This window comes from Phacochoerus africanus, unplaced genomic scaffold, assembly GCF_016906955.1.
Source record: "Phacochoerus africanus isolate WHEZ1 unplaced genomic scaffold, ROS_Pafr_v1 Scaffold_153, whole genome shotgun sequence".
NCBI classification, from domain to species: Eukaryota; Metazoa; Chordata; class Mammalia; order Artiodactyla; family Suidae; genus Phacochoerus; species Phacochoerus africanus.
In genome coordinates, this window is record NW_025927347.1 from 23,703 (window position 1) to 35,553 (window position 11,851).

Below are 11,851 nucleotides of genomic sequence, written 5' to 3' on the forward strand. Positions count from 1 at the left end.
GAATCCTCCAGCACATTCTGCCCATCCAGGGGGAAGTTGCTATCTGCATCTGGGCTTGAGGTTGCATCACCCAAATGTGTTGTTGCCTTCATCAATGTGGAGCATGGATAGGCTTAGAAAAGCCCCTCAGGTTGGCATTGTTGGATCTTTGCTTGGCCTCATGCCAGCAATCATTCTGCCTAATGGGTGAGACTGATGTCATCATATCATGGTTTGTCCAGAACCTGTGTATTTCCTGTTCTGTTGGAAATTGTGATTTTTTTCTCAGATATCAATGTGGCCCATGCAGATATCCATGCCTTTTTCAAGTGTCCTAATGTGATTTCTGTCAGAATGTATGATCCCCTGAAGTTGGCCACTGTTGTTTTTCCAAATTAATTCATTTTCATAAATTTCACTGAACACACCTTGGTGTTTAGAATACTTCCCACGGAATTTGAACTCATTATTTGTCTTCTGAACAGCAGACATTGATATATACCTGTGTGTTTAATGTTTTTGTTTGTTTGTCTTTGGATATTTTTGCTTATTGATTTGGTTTCTTTCATAGGTATTTCTAGGGATATTTGGAAACAATTCACCTTGAGTATACTTCACAATTCTGTGAATTATTGTCCCCAGGTGTGATGTTTCACAAGTTCACTACTATGTGCACCCAGTTGTTGTGGATAACCCTGGACAGTCAAGGTAACTTGAGCCCAGTTCTGAGGACACTTTTGCAAATGATTTCTCTTTCAAATGCCTTCGTCTCCCTTTTACTTCTCTCTCATATTCCCTTCTCAACCACACTATCTTTCTCTCTCTCTCTCTCTCTCTCACTCTCTCTCTCTCTCCTTCTCTGTCCCATCCCCAGTTTTTATCTGTCTTGTCTTTTCCTCTTGGATACTGACACATCAGCAGCAGCAGTCCAGCCTAAGCAATCTGGACTCTAATGGTAGTGTCAGGATACTGGCTGCTAGGTCTTATGCTCGATGTGTCTTATCATTTGAAGAATGGAATTCTTGAGAACCACACAAACCCAGGGACCCACTGAAAGGTCTGTCAGGGAAAATGTCTGAAGTGAGGGTTTTACCATGGGGCCCATATTTTACACAAGAGGCCCTGTGCTAAGAAAGTTTCGATTGGGGGGACACATTAGAACATAGATATATTCCTGTGTCTTACATTAAGGCCTCTGTCTACTCTAGACTGCATAGACTCACATGTCAGTTAGGGAGCGGCATCCCTTCAGAGAACATGGCCACAGGGAGCTGAGTGGCTGGAGGCCCACTCAAATGGGTGGTCAAGGAAGAATGACCTGGAGCCTAGGAAAAAGGAGATGCTGTCTGGGCCCAGGAGATGGCTCCTTGGTGGCCCTGGAAGACCTCTCAGTAACCACCTGTGCATGAAGACTTCTTCTCTGGTCAGGGTGGTGGGGAACAACTCAAAGGAGGAAGCGAGGTAGCTTTGGGATGCAAGGCCCGAGATGATGCATAAAAGCCAGGAAGACTGCTGGCCTTACCCTAGCAAAACATCTTCTTGGCTTCACCACAGTTTCCACTGGCACCTTTCTGATACATCTACAAAAAGAAACACACTGGTGCATATGGGATCTCACATACACATGAGCACAGGTTCAGCACTGAAGGCAGTTCTTTTCAAGTCGTGAGAGAGGAAAGCACAGGTGCACCATGGGAAGAAAAGCAATTATGTCAAAGAATTCCAAGACAGGAATCGGGACCATTAGATTCCCCTGACATGGTAGAAATGGGGGAGGGGGCTGTCTTCACTCTGAAGGCATAGGAAAAGAGAAGTTCCTAGGTAGGATGGAATTTGTATTCCGGTCATCTGGGTTGAAGGGATGCTGAGAGAGGGCACATGGCAGTGGATAATTGCGTGTTCTGAAGCAGTCTTTCCCCCATGAGGACTTAAGAGGGTAAAAGATCCTCCATCTGGCAGCAGCCATATCAGTCTGGGGGAGAGATTGAGCAAGTGGGAGACAGAAGAGAGATGGGGAGGGGCAGAGAGGTGGACAAGCAGACACAGGCATCCAGAGAGATAGAGAGAGTCAGAGCCAGAGACAAAAAGACCGACCAAGAATCTTGCAGGATGGACGGGAAGGGTGATGATTAAGAAAGTGAGAGGTGGCAGGAAGAGGGTGGTGAGAAAGAATATGAGCGATCTCATAGGTATAATGGGAGTGCAAACATTGTCTCCTCCTCTAGCACCACTGGTCTTGAGTTTGAACACCAGGAAGGAGACTAAATAAAGGAAGGACTATTTTCATGGAGACAGCTTGTGTAATCTGGAACCCTGTGCTCTGCTTCAGAAGTGAAGAAATATTCATTTTGGGGGGAGACCCTACTCTTGGGTTCCTAGCATGTTCTCGTGGGGGCTGATGGGACAAACTAAGTGTTCCCATGTTTCCGTGCGGGTCCCTCAGCCTGTTGCTTGGGGAATCCATGGGATCGCATGTGGAAATATGTGGGGAAGCCTGGAGTGACCATGGCGCCTCTCTTTCTGCCTAGGTGTGGTTCCAAAACCAAAGAAAACAACGTCTCAAGCAGCAGAGCAGAGGGCCACATGAGACTATCTCCCAACCAGGGCCACCACAGCAGGAGCAACAGCTTCAGACTTCTCCCACTCCTGGTACGTAGGCAACACTGCAAGTCACTCTTTTATATGCCCACCTGGGAGTGAAATGTTTTCAGCAGGCATGCCAGCTCCATAGCCAAAACACTCGGGAGAAGAAACAAATATAGCTGGTTCTTGCTCTTTGACTCCTCCAGATCGGCTGATGAAAGCACTTGCTTGGAGAATGGGGAGGGGGTGCGGAGGTGGGGGGTGGATGGATGCCTGGCCATGATGTCTTTTAAACTCCTGGAACTGATACTGCCAGGAAACTGGCAGCATTATATTCTCACACACTCTTGGGTTTGACCTGAATTGCATTGGTTCCAGGGCATTTTTGAGAACTCAGTGACAAGAGACCCAGTGTGCGTGTATACAGCAGTATACTTGAACATGCCGCATTGAAGAGGATGAATACTGAGAGACACACAGACCCAGAGAGAGGCAGAGAGAGATAGAGAGAGAGCCAGAGAAAGAGACAAAGAGATGGGGAGAGAGAACTAGATCTAGATAGATATAGCACTATCAACAAAACAGCATCTCAGGCCTAGCACAGCACCACACAATACATATCAGCAGCAAATGTGTAATCAGCCTAATCTCCCACTCTTCTTTGTGTGCTCTCATTTCAAAGCAACCCCAAAAGAGGCTGGGAGAAAGCGGACATTCATCTCTCCCTCACAAACAGACATCCTTCGGCAAGCCTTTGAGCGGGAACGATACCCAGGCATTGCTGCCAGGGAAGAACTGGCACATCAAACAGGGATTCCAGAACCTCAGATTCTGGTAAGTCCTCAATGAGGGAAACATGATTTGCCTCACATACAAGGGGCGTAACCCTGTGCAAAAGTGTGGTTCTGGATAGCCGAAGGCATTTGGTTTGGGCCCTGGGTAGGGGGTGTTAATCCTCTCCATAGAAATTCCCTGAGGTGGCTTGGATGATCAGAAGGTATCCATTTCCAGAGGAGGACATGGAAGGGGAGCTGCTCGGCCATGTAGGAGGGTCCTGCTATGGTTGGTATCCAAGGGGTGTTCCCTTCCATGATGGGTGTGGTGTGGAGAGTGGCAGTGGTCCACTGTTGTCCTGACATTTGCCCTCCCCTTCAATGGCCCGAGGACAAGGTTAGAGAAAAGGCCCCACAAGTTCTTGACCTGTGATCAACAGGTCAGATGTGTTGGAGGTAGGGTGGACTGGAGAGAGTGGTCCTTCTGCAAATGGATCTTGATTGTGTAACTTCTGATATGCCTGTCTCCCTTTCCCTCCCCTAGGTGTGGTTTCAGAACCGACGAGCTCGGCACCCAGAGCGGAGGGGAAGTGGGCCTGCCAATGTGCCCGGAGTAGACCCCAATTCAGCAAAAGGCCTACCACTTCCATCGGACCAGGGCATGCCAACCACTGCCCACAGCAGCCCTACTCACAGTGCTCCTCCTCCTCCCTCTAACCCACCAAGGGAGAACATGCTGTCCATCACCCCCATGGTGGCCACTGCTGCGATTGCCCCCAAATTCATAGTTCCTGGGGCTCCCACAGCAGGCTGTGAGGGCCAGAGCCTGCCCATGATCTTCATCATGGCCCAGCCAAGTCCAGTTCTGCAGGCAATAGTGAACCCTCCCATGCTTTGGACCCTTCCTCTGACTCACTCCTCACCAGGGCCAATGCCCATTCCTGCAGGGGGTCTCACACCTATTCACACAGGGCTCTGGACAACATCCCAAGAAGGACCATGGCAGGAGAACAATCTGCACACTATGCCAGCAGAAAAATGCCTCCCACACATCCCTCAGCCACCCCTTGCCAGTCGTGCAGAGCCCCTGCCACTGCTGGACCCAGTGAAGACCTGCACTTATGCCAGGCCAGAATGGGCCCAGGCATCCTCAGCTCTAGTCACCAGTGAGAAGCCTGTGCATGGGGCCATGCTGCAGCCTGCACAGGCTGACACACTTATCTGCCCCCCTCATCTGGCCCCCTCAAATGAAGAGCTGTGCCCTCCCATTGACCTGCAGCAGAACAAGCCCTCAGCCTTCCAGGGCTCATCAAACCTCCTTGAGGAAATTATGGCAGCTGCAGGCATTCTGCCTGAGGCAGGGCCTCTTCCAGATGTGGATGAACAGGAAGAGCTTCCCCTAGGAGACCTGGAAGCACCCCTCAGTGAGGAAGACTTCCAGGCCCTCCTCGACATGCTGCCAAGCTCCCCAGGTCCTTGTCCTTAGGAGGATGAAGGAGGCCCTTCCTCCCTTGAGGCTTGAGATTCTTTCAGGCCTTCTTTGCGTGTGCCCTCAAGTTCCACCCTGACTCACAGGAACTTGGGGCCATCCACCCTGGAGCCTTAAGGGCTTCTACGCCTTCCAAACAGAGGGTGACCCAACTCCACTTCCTTCTGGACAATGGGAAGGCCCATCCACGATTGCTCTTCAGTTGTTTGTGACATTCTTTGATCAAATAAATATATCTAGTTACCAAATTTTCTGGTGTGTTCCATGATATACTTTCTTCTCTCCTCATTTAAATCAGTGTTTCAGTCCCATGCAGTGGAGGGGGAAGGCCTCCCTGCTTTGTGACCATATGGGAAGGTGGACTGGATGTCCATGTCTAGAAGGCAATATGATATTGAAATCACTAAGATAGACTCTCAGTTAAACCCTTCACTTTGTGTCTCATTTCTGGGCAGATGAGGTGGGAGGTGTCCTCAAATGCATATCTACTGTGCCCGGACAGAACATTCCAAACACTCTCATTACCAGATTATCATCTGCAGAGTTCATGTCAACAAATATGAAGGAAAAATAATCCATGAGAAATACATCTCCCTCTCCCTATCAGTATCCTCTTATTGCCACACAGATCTCATGGTCCACAGCACCCCCTACACACACACACACACACACACACACACACAGAATCTCAAATCACTCGGTAAAGCAGTACACTAACTTCAGGCTTTTGAATGAATTCACTGTCTTCATAGTCTACAATTTTGCTGAAAATCATGAACATGTATGATCAATAAATACACAGAAGATTGTTATCAAGTGTGTGCTTCTGTGTGTGTGTGTGTGTGTGTGTGTGTGTGTGTGGTTTTTAAATATTTCATCATCTCTAGCCTACAGTCAATTAAAATACAAAAGAAGGTTTGCGGAGTTCCCATCGTGGCACAGCATAAAGGAATCTGACTAGGAACCATGAGTTTGTGGTCCAATCCCAGGCCTTGCTCAGTGGGTTGAGGATCCGGCATTGTCATGAGCTGTGGTGTAGGCCTAGATGCAGCTCAGATCTGGTGCTGCTCTGGCTGTTTGGTAGGATGGTGGCTCTAGCTCTGATTAGACCCCTAGTCTGGGAACCTCCATACACCTCTGGTGCATCCCACCAAAGCAAAAAAGACAAAATAAACAAACAATAGAAGGTTTGCATTTTCAACTCTAATATTTCTTTCAAAATCAACTCTCTCTGACTTCTATCATTTCAGTTTCCTCATCCTTCCATTCTTCACAAACACTCCCATACCCTTAATTTAATTTTTTTTTTTTTACCTGACGCAGTACTTTCATGTATTTCAGCAATTCAGATCACAATTCTTTCTTCTTTCATATGAAACTCAGTCAATCATGGCGGAGGATGACGATCATTGTACTTCCCACTTTATTTGGGTCACATTTCCATTCAGCCAACAACTCAGCTCTTAACCCTTGACTTCATGCATGCATTTCTGCAACTGAACAAGAGTGTCCCCAGGGGAAACCAGCTAAGAGTAGTCTGTGTCTCAGCATTCATAACAAGAATGTAAGGCTTCACTTTTGCCTTCTTGGAGCAAGGTAAGCAGTGTTGCTTGGGAATACACATTAAGGTGTTGGGAAGAGTTCCACTGTGCCACTGGGCTTGAGTACTATGAAATCCTGGTGGAAGCAGGGTTGCATTGTCTGACAGGAGGACACAAGGTACTACAGGCACCTCGACTCATCTGCCAGGTTGGAAGGACTTTCTCAAAGAGATTAGTAAGAAGGCGGGCACACCATAGACATAGGTTGAAGATGTTGACAAAATGTGACATTATGGGGGACTATAGGCATTGTTAAGCCCACTATGTCAAACTCTATGTCTTCTCTCCCTTTATCTAACTTTCCTTCCTCTTTGCTTATTTCACTCTCTTTTTTTTTCTTATGAAGATTCTATCCTCTTCCATATATTGTCATGTGCTAACATATCTATAAATGTATCAATCCATCCATCATTCTCTCTTCCTCTCTCTGTCTTTCCTAGCTTGATGATGGTGGACTGGTGTAAAACTCTACTCTACTCTGGTCACACCAGAGAAGCACTGGAACATGGGTGTATTTGTGGATGGAGATGCAATATAGGTGATATCCTGGGAACGTGCAGCAGGATTTCATGCCAAGGGTAAAGACTGACCAGTAGTCACATATCCAATCTGAAATCATAGGAATTACTTTACAATGAGGCAAATTCTTCAGGCATGGAAGGCCCGGTGGACCAGAAGAGGCTGAGGGAATTGACAAGCCAAAGAGAGGAAAGCTGGGCATTTGTCTGCTTCAGATACAAAACGGGGGCAAATGAGATCACAGAAAACCCACATTCGGCAAGGAAAGAAGAGAGCAGAAGAATGTGTGGAATGTGGAAAGGTGTCAAGACATAGCTGTGGAATAAGGAAAGGGGTTAAAAAATTGGTTTCCAATGTGGAAAAACTTCAATGGCCGATAGGTAGGAAGAGGAGCACAAGGAAAGATTTGCTTTGAGTGTATCAGAAAACAAAGACCTGTGAGACAAAACTCCAGGGGCACTAGAATTTGTCTCCCTCAGGATTCCAATTTGTGAGATGGGAGGGGTGGCCTTCAAAAAGAAACCTGCAAATGGGGCATCAAGTTCCACGTGACTTTCCAAGGAAATTATCATGGCTGCTTTCCAGGTGGAAGGGTCATTTTTCAGGTGGGATTGGTTTGGGTCTTAGAGCTTTGCTTTGCCTACCTCCATGGGAAGAAAGACCCTGAGACCATAGCGTTTCAAGCAGGCAGGCCGTGGCTAGCAGATGTTGCTAGAAGCAAAGCTTGTGTTGTCTTAGATTTGGGTCTCTTTTAGGAAATGAAGGATATCATTGATGCAGGGATGTGCCTGGAATGGCAACTCCACTGGCCATCCCTTACCTTTCCATTTGGAAGGCGTGACCCAGAGGCCCTTCCTTCCATTCATTTTCACCACCACAATGACCATACCACACAAAGGAGAGGGGACCAGCCTTTGCAAGCATACATGGAACAAGAGCAGAAACTTCACAGAGTGAAGAGCATAACCTTGGTGTCTAGGACAGGTAACCCATCTTGCAAGGATTATCATCATGGGTGCCATCAGAAAAGGATAGTGGGTGTGGGATCCTCATGAAATTGTGGCTCCTTAACCAGCCAAGAGTGCAATCTTTATTTTGTGGTGGTTTGATTTCCTTTCTAGATTATGTATTTCCTTTCCTTCCACTTCCATTCCAATGTTTACAGCAGATGTGCCCTGGATGTAGGAAAGTTTAGCATGTTAAACATCGAATTCACACTGCTAAGGAAGTCATTCATAAGCCCATCAAGATGTTGATATTCATCCATAAGTGGAACGCTGGTTTCCATGCATTAGTTTTTCTGTGTGGATATCCAATGGTCTTCATTCCATTTGGTTGGCAAGGGAGCCCAGGGAGGACATGAGAGTGGTACTCCAAAAGATTGACTTTCTTCTCCTCTCCTAGGCATAGATTGAGCCCCACCCAAATTAACCATTTCAGTGGCTTCCAATGTACTACCACCATCACCCTAATTCCAAAACCAGACAAAGATACCACCAAAAAAGAAAACTATCAGCCAATACCATTGTCTCAAAATTCTGATCAGAGTCATTCCTGGACTGGGTAAAATCCACAGTGTTCACTGCAGACAGCATTGTTTTGCAACCCTGTGGAATCCTCCCTGCACTCTTACACTATGGTCCCTGGAATTCCTGGTGGAACATGACCTGGTTTGACCCAGCAGATGCACCCAAGTCACTGCAGGCATCTAGATCCCTCAGCCATGGAGAAATGTCTTTCTTAAATGAGATAAATAAGAAGGAATAAATGCCCTAGGCAAAGATCTTGGTTGCTCACCAGTACAGATATGGGTGACTATAGAAAAGTTTAAGGCCTCTTTGTCAATCTCTATGTCTTCTCTCCATTTTTCTGTCTTTTGTCATTCTTTGTATATGTTTTCCACTTTTTTCCTATCCTGGATTTTATATTTTCATTGTAATGCTTGATACTAAACTAAAGATCATTCTATCTCTCTATCAATCAATCAATCAGTCGGTGTATCTATCGATCTATCTGTCAATGTACCTATCATTTTCTCTGTCCATTAATTTATTTGATGAGAGTGGCCCAATGGGAAAAATGAACCTTCCTTCTGGACACCCAGTAAACGACTGGACCATGGGTGTGTTTGTCATTGGAAATTCAATTTAGATTGATATCTATGGAAATAGAGGAAGGATTTAATATGCCATGTGTAATGATAGAACATCCTCCAATTTCCTATCTGAACTATAGACATTTATAATGTCTTTATTTACAATGAGGAAAATTCCTGAGGCCCAGTAGACCAAGAGATGCTGGTGGTATTGGCAGTCCAAAGAGGGGAAAGTGGGGATTTTTTTTCTCTTTCAAATAGTTTTCAGGGGCATCAAAATTTTCAGAAAACCCACATTCCTGCAAGGAAGGGAGAGCAGAGATAAAGATAGGTGTGCAGTGTGGAAAGGTGCAAAAATATATCTGTGGAACGTGGAAATGTGCGACAACATCAGTTTGGAATGTGGAAAGGTGTGAAATCGACAGAGAATAGCACAGTATGTCTGGAATATGGCAAGGTGTGACCTACAGGGTCGGCATTCCTAGGCTTTCCGGGAAGACCACAGTGGCAGCATCAGAATGGCCTGGGTGCCGCTGAGCTGGCCTTCCTTTGCAGAGGCCCCTAGTTTCCTTTATTTGTTTCCAGGTCTACACATTGGAAGGGATGTTTAGTGAATATGGTTAGGTTGCAGAATCATGCACAAAGTCGTGTGGGTGGCGTCCTTGGCTTAGAGAAGTCCTCTGAATCCAGTGACATGGGACATGCTCTCCTGGCCAGCTGTTTTACCAAGATGTGGGCAGGCTCTCCACTTTCTTGATAAGAGCCCTGTGTTTGCAGTGAAGGGGAAGAGCAAGCAACCCAGTTGTTTTCCATCAATACGGGTGGGGTGTCCAGAGCATTTATAAGACCCCTGCCTCCTAAGAGAGCAGATTGCCAGGAGTCTCCCTGCCATCTGGTTTGTTCTTGCACTATGATTTCTCCAGCACGTTCTGCACATCCAATGGTATGTTGACATCTGCATCTGCATCACCCAAATGCCTCATGCCTTCATGTGTGTGCAGCCTGGATAGACATACAAATGCCCTTCAAGATGGCATGTTCAGAGATTGGCTTGTGCTTTGCCATCAATTACTTTGCCTAAAAGAAAGCCAATTGCCTCAGAATAACACCATTTCTCCATAACAATAGTATTTCCCTTTTGAGTTGGAAATGGAGTTTCTTTCATCCAACAGTGTTGCACACATAGATACATAGTGCATCACCTGACCAACTGTCCTAACATGATTTCTGGCACGATATAGGTTCCTTTTTCTTTGGCCAATGTTTTCATCCAACTTAAAGAATAGTCATGACTTCAGCAGACACAATTTGGGATTTAAATTTGGAGTAGCCATCAAATTGTGGTCTCTTCCACTGGCTTCACAACAGCAAATATTGATATATAACTGTGCATTTCTTTCTTTCTTTCCTTCTTTCTTTCTTTCTTTCTTTCTTTCTTTCTTTCTTTCTTTCTTTCTTTCTTGCTTGCTTGCTTGCTTGCTTGCTTGCTTGCTTGCTTGCTTTCTTGCTTGCTTGCTTTCTCTCTCTCTCTCTCTTTTTCTTTCTTTCTTTTTTCTTTCTGTTGCTTCTTGTTTCCTTTTTATTCTTTTGTTATTTCTGGAGAAATTTGAAAACAATTAATCTTGAGTACACAACGCATTCCTGAGAACTGTTTTCCATGGGTGAGGTGTTTCTGAATGACAGAAGCCTGAGCAAGCCAGGCATTTGTATAACCCAGGGCAGTCTAGGAATCTCCATCCTAGCACTGAGAGAAATTGTGGAACTTATTTCTATCTTTCGGTTTTTCCATTTCCTTTGACTATCACTCAAGTAATCTACTTCCTTTCTGTCTTTCAATCTCTCTCTCTCTCTCCTTTTCTAACCTGTTTCCCTATTTTTCACTCCTTGTATTTTTTTCTCGGATGGGCACCCATCAGTAACATACATTTCCATACTCTTATCATATTTTTGTGAGTTATGTCTACAGGTATGTCCCCCAGACATTTTCAATTATTACTATTATTTTTTGTCTTTTTGCCTTTTCTTGAGCCACTCCCATGGCATATGGAGGTTCCCAGGCTAGGGGTCTAATCGGAGCTGTAGCCGCCAGCCTATGCCAGAGCCACAGCAGTGCAGGATCGAAGCCACGTCTGTGACCTACGCCAGAGCTCATGGCAACGCCGGACCCTAAACCCACTGAGCGAGGCCAGGTACCAAACCTGCAACTCATGGTTCCTAGTCGTATTTGTTAACCACTGAGCCACGATGGGAACTCTGACATTTTCAATTATTTAATCATCTTTGTTTTAACCTGATTTTGTCTTTGTGTTGACGTTGTCTCCACTCTAGGTCTATGTTTTGCCTTGGATCATGATTTCCACTTTTCCAATTTTAGTTTTGTTTTCTACTGGAAAGTTTGGGTATCTATTTGTCTTGATGTATCATCAAATCTTGAAATTTGTAAGAGGATCAGAAGATAATTTTGCTTATCTGTGTATCCAGAAACAGAGGCCAGGGAGATCCAGATTCCAGGAACACAAGATATGATATTCCTCTGAATTCTAATTGGGGGCTGTAAAGTAAGATCTTCAAAAGGATACCTGCCATGGGACATTACATTCCCTGTGACTTTCTAAGGAATTAGTCATGGGTGCTGGGCAGAAGGAAGGGGGAACTTTCTAGGGAGATTTGTCTGTGTCTGTGATATTGGCCAGGTCCAGGATGAGAGGAGCCATGCATGAGTCCATAATGCTGACAGCAGGCAGCCTGTGGATAGTGGGTGTTTCTGGAAGAATTGTTCTTTTTGTCGTACAGCAGGGTATCATTCAGGTAA